Source organism: Betta splendens, chromosome 11, assembly GCF_900634795.4.
Source record: "Betta splendens chromosome 11, fBetSpl5.4, whole genome shotgun sequence".
In the NCBI taxonomy this organism is placed as follows: Eukaryota; Metazoa; Chordata; class Actinopteri; order Anabantiformes; family Osphronemidae; genus Betta; species Betta splendens.
The window spans coordinates 3,689,923-3,702,514 of NC_040891.2; the positions used below are offsets into that span (position 1 = coordinate 3,689,923).

A 12,592-nucleotide genomic window follows, 5' to 3' on the forward strand; every position below is an offset into this window, starting at 1 on the left:
GGCTACACTCCCATTACATATTACATATTACATATATATGTAATGTAGGTCATTATAGTATATATAACATATCATCATGAATTCAGGCATATTTTCTGTCACACACAACCCGTTTATAGACATTATAGACATCCAGCTACACGTTCTTTACAGAAACGTACTTAGAACACATCGTAGTACATAGTGTTTGTATAAGTAACTCTTTAGGAACAGCAGAGTTTGTTATACAGTATCTGAGGCTGTGAGGCTGGTGACTTTTAACAGCTGGATTAAGTTTGCTTCTGTGGGTTTTCTACAGTTAAAAAGACCAATTAAAGAAGAACAACACAACATAGGGCCAAATAAATATTTGTGATCTGATCATCTCCACCAGCCATTTCACAGCTAATTGGTATTTTAAAAATATACATACATGGTGCAGATTTAAAACTGCAATTCTATTCAACTTGAATTTGCATTTCCCCAAACACAACATCATCACACACACTGTTTTCAGTGTCTTTTGCGCAATTAGTATGTGAATGAATCATCCTTGAAGGACTTCTTTTCACGACACCATTGCTGCTCTTGTTTTCACAGGGGTGATGATCATGAGGAGCAGAAGATATTAATACACACATTTCCTTTGGGGACTTAGCCTCACACACTCAACGGAACTTGACAAAGCGAGGGGAGAATTTCACAAGCTGCCCACGGTTGCCGCTGCTGCTTTTGTTTTGCACAGCTAAGATTGAGTGTAAACGCTTAGAATCTCAAGGTATTTGAGTGGGCAAGGTGTTATTTTGGAAGACTGGCCAACATCTGTAGACGACATGGGTTTAAACCAGAATCAGAATGAATCTAATAATTCAGCAGAGACATCATGTCCATGACTCTCTGTCTAAAGATAATAGGACAGTGGGAGATTAGGCAACGATGTGTGTTTGCTGCACAGAGGCCACTAAAGAAGCGCATTTTTAAAGCCATTCTGTTACAATGACTGATGAGGACACGTCCCAAAGTAAACACATGCGCATTTGGTTGAAGGAGCCCTGCTGTTGTTCTCTTAAACAGGCACAACCCCCCCAGTTGCATTGTGGGCTAACAAATAAACAAGTCAGGGCGGAGGCGGAGTTCAGCCTCCACACCGGCGTGTTTCTCAAAGCCAGCTGTAGCAGCACAGCTGAATCACGCCGTCTGTGAATCAGCCTCCAAAAGAAAACATGTCATCCTGAACACATGTGTGTCCGGGGAAACCGATGGCATGGATACATTCACAGGCAAGAATGTCAAGTAGGATCGGATACTGCACGGGTGTTGCTTCAGAAACTAGCTGACTAATGTGCTCTCTATGATATCAGACTCTTATTTCTGCTTATTTTGTCAATAATCACAATCTCTTTGTTGTCCTGACCAAAGTATTTTTTTCTTGTTTGAGGGCTGACACATCAAACTGGACAACAGCGAGTCAGCACATACTCCGAGGGCGCGAGAGGAGGAAGACGCGGCTCTCAGTTCCAGCAAGTGGCAGATGTCTGTATTCATCCTTCAATGTAGAACTGCAAAGATTCCACAGCTTTGTGTTATCTTTCTGTAGAATAAGTCTCATAAGAAGTTGCAAACAGCAGTAATGTCACTTTCACAAATTTACTAGAATAAAACCCCAAAGTAACCAAGTGTTTTAATAAACAACATTATTTAGCAAACATATAGAAAACTAACCCAATATCCACAAACCATTGTGTTTGCTTTACATTCCCAGTGCACAGTCCCGCTGCTTCGACACACTGTCGTCATGGTGATCCCTCAGGAAAGGTCATGAGCTGCTGATGGTTGGGATGTTTGAAGGTCTGCAGACTGGCTATTGACAGTGATGACATGAGACTCAGGCACATGCTGGTCATCCTCCGGCTGGCTCATTTATAGGATGTTATAGGGTTGAATGCTGCTGAAGGCTAATAATAACAGCTTACACCTAGTGTTTTATATTTTAAAAGCCGTTTTCTGAAACGTCTCAAATTCTCTTAGGTAAATGAACAGCGCCTTGTGCTTCTCATGAGTAATTCCGATTCAGCAATCCATTTAGTGAAGAGTCGTCCGGCTCTGGTTAAAAATAGCCCAAAACATTCCCCACATTTTACAAGTGTTTTGTTAACAGGACACATCTTCCCACTTAGCGAGTTCACAGCACAGTCCACTGCCATTCATTATATAATACCCTTGTTGAAGGCCTTCATAAATGCTAGTCTGTGTGACCGAGTGCTGTGGTTTAGTGGAGATTCAGAGTCAGTGGTCCATCTGCATGTTTTTAACTAGCCACCAATGTACCAGGTTTGTTGCTGGTTCAACAAACCGTTGCTGACCGTGCATTTATGGCGCACAACCCAGTCCAGACTATTTACGCGCACAGCGTCGTGGCAGCGCGACATAAAAGTGTCACATTCACAGAAGTGACGCTGACAGTAATAAAGCAAAGGTCTGTATGCTTGTTGTCAAGGCCGAGGAAATCAGGCTGACTTTTAATATGCACTCTGCTCGCTCTCGCCTTCTGTCGGAGACACAACCGTCGCCTCTCATTAGACATGCGCATGTCACACGCAACCAAAAATACATACGTCCCGATGGGGAGCTCAGCACCCGCGGCTGTACAGTGATTGCAGTGCCGTTGATTAGTTTACATTCCTAAGCTCCGTGCGACGAGCCCAGGCTTTATACATCACAGCTGTGTGTTCGCTTGTATCCATGTGACACACTGTCGTGTTGTGTTATTGCTTCCGCTATCAGCTGATCTTATCTGCTGTTTGGAGTAGTAACCAAGTGAGGCTCATGTGTGACACTGTGTCTGCAGCTGGGAACCTGTTAGTGTAACGTCTGTACTTCTGCATATATAGGTTGTAAAGGATCTTGGTTTTATCGGTGACCTTGCGTTGCTTTACAGTTCACAGATGATACTCGGTATCAGGCCTATATTATCACGCATGCAGCTTCTCATTCCTCTTTGCAGCTCTGCTTTTAAACTTCTCCACCTTGTTAAGTGTTCTGTTTTTGGGGCTCAGAAACATGGATATTACTCACTGCAACAAAGTCTCGGTTTGATAAATGACTCTGTGATCTTTGGGAGTGTTGTTTAGTTCACGTTCTTCATTGCCTTGTGGAGTTCAAACCTTTTTTAACCCTGGCCAGCATGGCGAGTATCAGGGGCTCTCCTTCTGAAAGATATGGAAAAAAACTGATTTCTAGACTCGTATCGTATTGGTATCTATCAGACTTAACTCCTGATAATACACTGATTATCCCAGAGGTGCAACCTTGTATATTGTCTCATATTCTACCTGCATGTGCAACATTGTTCATGACAGTTGAAGTAACTTCTGCAAAAAACACAGTGTAGCAATAACTATTTGGAACATGAGGCAGTATTTCACAAGCTCTCTGACAAGGCGCATGCAGCGTTAAGGTGATTTACAGCTCAGTATCCGTGTCTCTCTTCTCCACGTTGTGCATCAGTAGGAATGTTTTTTGGTAGGGGTCGGGGGATGGGGGTGGGGGACTACTGGGGCCTGTCCCAGCTGTCTTTCAGGTGGGAGGAAGGGTTCACCCTGAGCAGGTCACCAGTCCATCAGAGGGCCACATACAGAGAAACAAACCACTCACACCTACGGGAAAATTAGAAGCTCCATAGAAACTTGACTGCATGTCTGCGAGGAAGTACATGGGGAGAACCCATGCAGACACAGGCAGAACAAGCAGAACTCCACACTTACTCCCACACACTAAAAAATCTAATGACACTGCACCTTAAACCTTATTTGAACTCTACCTCGTCAAGGGTGCAGACACTCAGGCAATGCTGCAGCAATAGATAGACTCAGATGCTCACAAGATTTTAATCCAATACCAAATTTTTTAAACAACATTTATTTAGTTACTATTCAGGCAGATGAACAAATAAAAATGAAATACATGATGCAGCTTTCAAAATAAACATTTTATCTATTTAAACAGAAACTGTATCTACAAGGGTTAAATCTCAAATTATTCAGAATAAGATTCACACTGTTTGATTAATTGCTTTCCACAGCAATGAAACGTCCCGATTATCCACGGGCAGTGTGCCTGCTCGCTGTTTGCGTTATGACCCACTTCTACCTCCAATTTCGAAATACTTAGGCAATGTAGGGCAGCAGTTATGCAGCTCTAAAGCACTCAGCCAGCCAAACAATGACACACAGTAACGCAGCGTCGTCGCAGAGTATTTTATCAAGGCAATGATTTGTTCCAGCAGGTACTGAGCCTGCAGGGACCAAAACAGATGGAGATTCGCGGAGAGCGGCGACAGTTTCTGTGGAGTTAGCAGCGCATTGTTTGGCAGAGTGAAGGTGAGAACGCTCAGAAGTCAGATGAATAAACTGGCCAGTGTGTGAGCAAAACGTTGAAAGTGAATTGTCATGGTGACATGACTGGGTCAAAGCCTTTGCACATATGTGAGAATAATTTGGGAACAATGGTTTTGGGTCAGATTAAACAGGTTATCAAATACTGATGCTTGGTCAAAGCATACGATGACAGCACTAGACCTTTTTACAGTAGAGCTGAGTCGGACACAGTTTGGGGTAAATGTGCATAAATTACTGCAAAAGTATGTTGCTTTAATTAGGATGTGGATTAGGATAGGATATGAATGTTATGAGACAGAAATGTGCAAAAAAAAGGGAAACGTATCAAAATGCAAGGTCAAGGTACTTCAAGGATAAAAGATAAGCGATTCAGATGATGGATGGACGCGTGTGTTTAGACGTGCATACATCAAGTTGGAGTTGTGTTTCTTGTGATGTCTGTACAGTGGGAGTATCAGTATAGCCAAAAAAAACCTGAACAAAAAGCTGAACGATGCTAAAATTCAGCGGCATGCATCAGCCCTCACAAGGTGGATCAGCTGTGCATCATGAAAGAACAGGTGAAATTTTCAGTCAAAACATTTTAATGTGTTTAAAGCAGGAGGTTATTTTGATGGGGTCCCTAAATTAAATGTTAAGATCTCAGGGCATTTGAGGTAAATTACTGTAGTTCCATTAATGAGCACAAATATGTATATAAAAAATAGTTTCATCTGTAGCTACTGCTTTTCTAACTGTGAATACATTATTGATTAGACAGCAACAGTAAAAACAACAGTAGTTTGAATATGTAGCTCATGTCTACTCTCCCTGGATGAATAAATCAATTAAATATAAAGATACAACGCTGTAAAATTAAGCCTGTACCAAACATCATCACAGTGCATCAAGTACCAAAACCAATACATGAACCTTGACTACCACCCGGACATAAGTCTGCAAAAGACTGCTAGTGTGTGTGTGGCTGTGAGTGTGTTAAGTGGAGGAAGGGTCAGACCTTTGTGTTTCCAACGGGGCCTGGTTGAGGAATGTGCGCTATGAAGGGCAGGAGGACCAAACAAAACAACTGTTGGATTCAGGAAGATTAGAGGCGACAAAGAACGACAGCTCCTTCCTCACTCCCTCGTTCATTCTCATTCATTTTATTCATGCCCTTCTTAATGTTTTAACTGAACTCAAGACGTAACAGACTCTGACAACAAAAACACTCAGGCAGATCCTGAACACCGAGCTTTCAGAACAGCAAAAGAAGAAAGTTGAGTCATCGCTGTATTCTATCAATCAGGCCCTGAATGCAGCCAAGAGTCATTTATTCATCTAACAATGTCTCTATTAAGAAAAAGACAAGCTTTTATTCGCACTGTTCCATTCATGCGTGCCGCAAGAAACAGAAGCTTCTATATTGAGCGATGAAGACCAAAAGGAATGAAACAAAAGAAGACAGTCACGCACAGACTGACATATGCCAGCCAAAGCAAGCGAAGCAGCTTGGCTGGGGCTCGTTCACGGCCTTAATCAATGGGAGGCTTAGCCGGTGACACAAATAATCATGGCAGCAGCAGAAGCCACAGACTGTAGCAAATCCCAGCTCATCTCATTACCACAGACGCATGAGAGGAGCCATATTACCACTCCTGCCAGATCTGTCACTGTGAGCATTCAGAGGGTGGACGCAAATATGAGACAGCTACATCTACATGTAAACATCTGGCGCCGCGCGAATATCCCCGAGCTAATCAGCCGCCGCCGATAAGTGCGTGCGTGGATGTGTTGTCACTCTCCGTGGCGCTGGGCTCACCGCCTTACAGGTGCTACAGGACGTGTAGCGAGTGATTAGCGCCATTAGCGCACGGAGCCGCGTGGCAGGTTTATAAATCTGCTTTTAGAGCTGGAAGCAGCACTCGTTAAACCTCTTCCTCTATTAGTTTTAACGTAAGCGGCGACACTACAGGGGAAACCAGGGGCCTTCAATTTACAGGAGTGACTGTAGTGTGGTGTTGTGAACAGTTGTGAAAACAATCATTATGCTGTGATGAATAGAATTAAATTCATTATTGAAAATAAAGAAATAAGGAAAATGAACCAGGAGCTGGTCAGAGGGTGTAAAGTGTGTATGACAACAGACCCGACTTCCACTGTGAAGTTATCGTAAGCAAGAAAATACTTTGGTTAGAGAGAAACTTTGATATAAATATAATAATTGAACTTTATTGATTCTGTATTGGAGAAATGATTTTCCACATCCCCTGAGGGGCTAGTGCAAAGTGTCGTACCCAAGGACTCACTTGGTGCTCTGGGGGGGCTTTGAACCTGAAACCTTCCGCTCCCCAAGCCAACGCTACTACAACACTATAAACCCATATAATAACGCTAATAATGTGTTAACGTAATATGTAATAACGTAGGAGTCACAAATCAGGATGTTCATAGGGAAAAGAAAACAGGATCAGGTATCTTGTAACGCGTTTTTGTAACTGTAATAAAAACATGTTTCTGTTCACGTTCACGATCATTTCTGTTTCATTTTTCAGTTTGCAAAAAAGAAATGTTAGATAATTGTATGGACACAGATGCATTCTGGGACCAATCCGAACCCATAGTGTGAGGAGTACAACTGAACTCTCTTCATCCTATTGTGCTCTAATGACAAATGTGCCTCTAACTATCTTTTCCTCAGCTTAATTAAAACCTTTACACACTGTTGCTTTATCAGCCCCTAACGCTCCCATTCTTCTTGTGAATGTATCTATGATCCCTCAAATCATTCATGCACGATCCGTTACAGAAGCTAATTACATACTCATTTGTTCCCTGCACCAAACACCTGCAAGCTCTGGTTTGCACCTACTTCACCCTGTGATGCAAGGTCACGGAGACACAAGGAGAGTAAATACTGAACAAGTGGGAGCACATTATCAAACTACTAACGCCGGTTTCTGATGTTTCAGCTTTGGTAATATTGAAGTATGGAAGGTTTTTTTAGGGAACATCTGCTTCTGACCAATTACTGACCAAACACCTACACACTGCTAATCATCTTCATATGTTTACCTTGTGCAGCTGCGCCTTTGAAGTTCGTGTCGAATTTCATGCTTCAAAGTCTGTTGCACGTTTTCGACCGCTAAGTATTGTTGTCAGCCACGGTAAAGACACAGCACGAGGTCTGTTAGACGCACGGCAGATAAGAATAAAGCGCGAGTCCATTTCCTTTGTAGCCCTGAATCAAACGTATATTTAGACCTGCTGCTTTGTTCTGTGCAGACTCTCCTCTCGGGCCCTGACGTCTGCGTCCTCCTTCTGCGGCTCGGCTGCAGCAGGGGTCTTCCACTCCGTCAGAGGCTTTGTTCAAAGAACATCCAGGCTGAATTAGTCCCTTATACAGTGGACACAGGAGCCGATTCACAGCGAAAGGTCCCTCGTGGCCGAGACAAGTTTTTTTATTTGTACAAAGCCCACTGTTGTGTAGAAAGCCACGTTGCCTCTCCGTGACCACTCAGTCTGCAGCAGTGTCAGGGCGCTGTGACAGGCCTGTGTCACACATAACGGGACGTGTCTCCCACCACACTGGAAAATAGATGCAGCGTGTCTCTGAAGTCAGCGTATTGGACAACAGCGATGGGGAGGATGGAAAGAGATAACACAGGTGTCTAGAAGGTGTGTGGAATGAGAAGTACGGCGTAAGTGTCCATTTAGACATAAAAACCCTGCTTCCTGGGCTCATCCTCTCACGGCTGTGAGCAGAGAGGCAGCAGTGTTGCATGTCTGTGCTTTCTGGACATTCTGTACAGTACTCTACGTCCTCATGCGCTCACTGGACGGACTGCAGAGCAGTGTTTGTTCTTTCAGATACTTCTAAATAAGCTCTACGCTTCCAAAGTTGCAAATGATGATTTATCAGGCATCCAGAAATGTCGGGGACCAGAGGAACACTGGGAATGTACATGTGATGCCTATGGAGTTAAACACTGTTGTGTAGTCAGCATCAGTATTCATCATATCATATCTGTTAACTAGAAACACAATGCTGTTTATTTTGAATGTACTGTACAGCTAACTGAATTTTCTTGTTATGTAATTAGTGACAGGGAAATTATGTCAACAACATTTTCTAGGTGGGAAGTTGTTTCTTACTCTCCAACTACTGTGAGCAGCCTTTTCCAGCTCCTGCTGGTTTCTGCCATTTGCAGCTTGTCATGAGAGCGGTGACCTTTGTTTAATGTATGTTGAGGCGACTCTAACTGCTTCCTTATGATTACAGAGATAGCGTCAGTGAAAGGAGACGTGATGACTTAATGAATGGTGAGGAGAAACATGATCCTGATGCGTTGTCACTGTGCAGATGTTTCTAAATATGTGCTATGGGCCAAACATATTTGGCATTGCTCAAACGTGGCCAGTGGACCATGCAGCTGGTTTCAGTCGGTCCCGCTCATATCTCCACATTCCTGTGCAATTCCTCATCCGGTTATGGAAACAGAGGGACTGGGCTGACGGGTGGGGCTGAACGTGTCAAAGAGGGGACAAAGACAACACCAGCTGACGGTTTCAGCCCTCAGCAGGTTCCAGCGGAGCAGAGCGTCTGATGTGACGGCTTCACCTCACATTACGGAACAAGCTGCTGCTAAGCGATATCAAGACAGGCACCGTTAATAGTTAATTAAGGAAAATGAATATGCTACAGTAAGAACTCCTTCTCAGGCTCCACCTGGACACACAGGCTGCTGTTGCAGACACAGCTGCTGAGCTGAGTTCAACCCGGTTCCCACTGGCAACTAAGGCATAATGTACAAACCTCACCATTCGGTTTAGTTTATATTAAAGTCAGCTTATAAAAATATTGCGAAGAAAAGAATCAGTTGCAACATTCTGCCAACCTGATGAGACGTCACCTCACCTGGGAACGTTCAGGCCATGAACTGTTGACGTCTCCATCCTGAGCTTCCCAGAACTGTCACAGTCGTGTTCACGCAGACTGTTTATTAAACGTCTTTTTTACTAGTGGTCTGTAGCGGCGGATTTCAGCACAGCGTTCGTGTTGATGTCTATAATTGGAAACAAAGGTTCCAGCGATATAATAAATTCCTTCAAAAGTGCGCCATTCACTGATGAGAAGTCAAGCACGGATACGCAAACCCCGTTTCTGCTGGCTGCTGTCAGCTTATGGGCTTTAATAAAGCCCGAATCCATTGTTACTCTGTCATCTCTTACTTCACTAGCATTGAGTGTAACACCACTAAATTATATATTCATAAATCACCTGCAGCATCACAGGGTCCTACTTGTTGAACTTGGGCATTTTACTAATACACCTGCAGGCCGGGTTTCCTGCATCCGACGTGAAATACAATAAAATCACGGAAAAGCAAGTAAGCAAAATTCTGCAAACTGTTAATATTGCACCTTTGCATTCATGAATATGCAAAGCAGAGCGTTTTTGTCTGAGTGCACGAAACACAGGGAGGAGAAAATGCAAATGCATAGATTTAACACACGCCATGTGATTCATCAAGCCTGAAAGCAGCGTCGGTCCGTCGGCGACGATCAGCAGGCAGGTGCAGTCTGCTCACACACAGATGGAGAAGAATTCAGAAGACAAATGACCAACGGACCCGTCGGACCTACAGCGTGTTGTAATGTTGCTGCTTCGTCCCCAGTTTGATTGCGACGCTGGCAGTGGTGGTGAATTTCTGACCAGCGGCTGGAGGCCAGGTTTGCTGCTGAAGCGCCTGCTCCCTAAGCAGCTCATTGGGATGACACGGGCTGTCTTTGCCTTCTGCCCTCTGCTGCGCTCTTCCCAGGCAGCCTGATTATGTAAGCTGTTATCCAATCAAAGCTTGTCTGGACCGCACAGTCGTGTGTTTGCGCAGTATAGACTGTAGCAAGAGAGCAGCACAAAGGAACCTGCTTCGTTAAAAGAGCTTTATGTAACTAAAAGCGTGCACTGGCTGCAAATACACTTGGCTCTAATGCACGGTGACATATGTCAGAGATATGACAGCTTGACTATTCAAATGATGTTATTGACAAAGATTTAAAGAATAAAAGAAGGTTCCCACTCGAAAAGCACCATGTCCACCTTTAAAGAGACTTGAAGTGAGAGCACAAATAAGACCAGGTTAAAGACCCTCTAAGGATTCTGGGAGTAGATGAGAGAAGCATTCCCTCCTCTCCTCCTTGGAATCATTTCCCAACAGAAAGACACATTTCACCTCATCAAGCCACAGGTCAGGTTTTTAATATGCCTCCATTTGTCCATTTTAATTGAGTTGGGGCCAAGAGAAGGCAGCAGCATTTCTTCATCTTGTTTGTATGTTCTTCTCTTTGAAATGGTTATGAACCATCATCAGTAGTTAGTTAAGTCCAGTGAGTGGTGAACTTTGTCCCTGAATGCATCTGAAAGACTCATTTCTCAATTTAAGCAAAATATATGAGATATATTTGCATTTTACACCACATTCACTCTCACTCAGTTCTTTCTAGTACTGAGACTGCGTTTTCAAATTTCAAGTTTATTCTGATTTCTCCGTTAGAAACTGTAAGGCTGGTGAGTTCTCCTACGGATTCATGGCGATGGTTCCTGTGGTGGGAAAATAAAGCAGTGCCGGTTCCGACCTCTGTGCCTCTAATCAGCCGAGCGTGGCGTGAACGGGCAGCAATAAGAATGCAGCCCTCCCTCGGCGTAAACCGGGCTAATTCTACGCATTGTAGTATTGATTTAGACGCATGTCAGGGTCGGATCTGTGTGACAATCGCAATGTGTCTGCAGCCATTTAGTCATGAGGTGAAAATGGAAGCGTTGATTCTGTAATCAGAGTCACACAGAGCCCGATCAATATGGCCTGAGACACATGTTGCAGCAGGATGTGGTTCTGCTGACTCTGAGGTTGCTTTCCAGGGCCAAGATTTATAATCAAGCGCTCAGCTCACTTGTTTTTTTTTATTCTCCCGTGGAAAGGGCTTCAATGGCCAGCAATCATTTTTAGCACTCACTGTGTCCTGTCTGAAATGGACACGAAATGAGGATGAGCAGCAGCTGGCATCAGAAGTCAAATTGAGCAGAGGAGGCTAAAAGAGAGGGACGGCGGAACGAGGACGGTGGATCCAGGCTGCCTTTCTCCCTGCTCTCTGTCAGTTCAGTCAGCTGTGATTTCCATATCAATATTTGAGTGACACTGAATAATTTAGAGGCGTGCAGAGACACAACGGGATGCAAGCCTGAGTGGCGCCCTGCCATCACTCTCATTGTTTGTATGCGTGTGTGCGTGTGTGTGTATATGTGTGTGGTGTGTTGTGTTTAGCCAGTTGCATTCTGAATATATATTTGGAAGTCGACTGACATAAATTGAAAAGGCAATCATGTATGTGAGAGTCGGCATCGGTAGAATGGGATCAGGAGTCGTCTGGCAAAGAGCCGCTTGCCTCCACGCGAGCACTTGTGACTAATACAAGTTTGGCTTAAAGAACCGTCTGAGGTGATATTTATAAAGCAAACATTCGTAGCGTGACTGATGACATTTGAGCACAAGCTATTTTTCACAATATAGCGAAGTACACTCATAATGCATCTGTCAGAGAAGAAGCATCCTATTACTTCCAGAGCAAAAGACGATGTATAGCAGGTGTGGGTCGTTTTGTCTCAGCGCCGCAGACAGATGATCCCTGGGTTTAACACAGGACCAGTCTAGTTTAACTGGATACACAATGGAACACATCTGATAAACTTCTCTCATTCTCATTTGTCATATAGTGCATGTACAGTACTACGTAAAGGTGCATTCACAATATTACAGCACTTCTTTATGCCTCATCAACACTGTATATGTGGACTTAGGTGATCTTAACAGTGCAGGACTACACCATAAAGGATCTTGTCCATGGATCCTGGTGAATTCCATGATGGGTTTATTTCTCCAGCACAGCCTCCACTCAGTGCAGCCACCTTCCACTCTTCTGCTTTATGCTCCGTCTGAAACAACGAACATTCTACTGTAGTTTGTCAAAGTATGTAACGTCTTACCTCCATATTTATAGGCTGACACTAGTCAGTGCGATGACTGCAGATGCTGAACCACTGTGTGCCACACATAGTATTTTCCCAGGCCTCTAATTCACCTCATACATCCAATACATCACTTGTGAATGTGACACTACGTGTTCAGTGCATACAGAGCTGGGGCCAGAGCTGTCTGCTGTGGAACTACCGTGGTGTCAGATCT

At 43.9% G+C, this 12,592-nt stretch overlaps 1 long non-coding RNA gene across 1 annotated transcript in view; it reads left to right on the forward strand.

Moving 5' to 3' along the window:
* The first annotated feature begins 3,571 nt into the window (after positions 1-3,571).
* The window catches only part of LOC114865911 (uncharacterized), a 43,976-nt gene continuing 34,955 nt past the window's right edge, over positions 3,572-12,592 (forward strand). The window contains exon 1 of the long non-coding RNA XR_003787590.3: positions 3,572-4,358. This is a non-coding gene — a long non-coding RNA (uncharacterized LOC114865911). The remainder of the gene's footprint in view (positions 4,359-12,592) is intronic.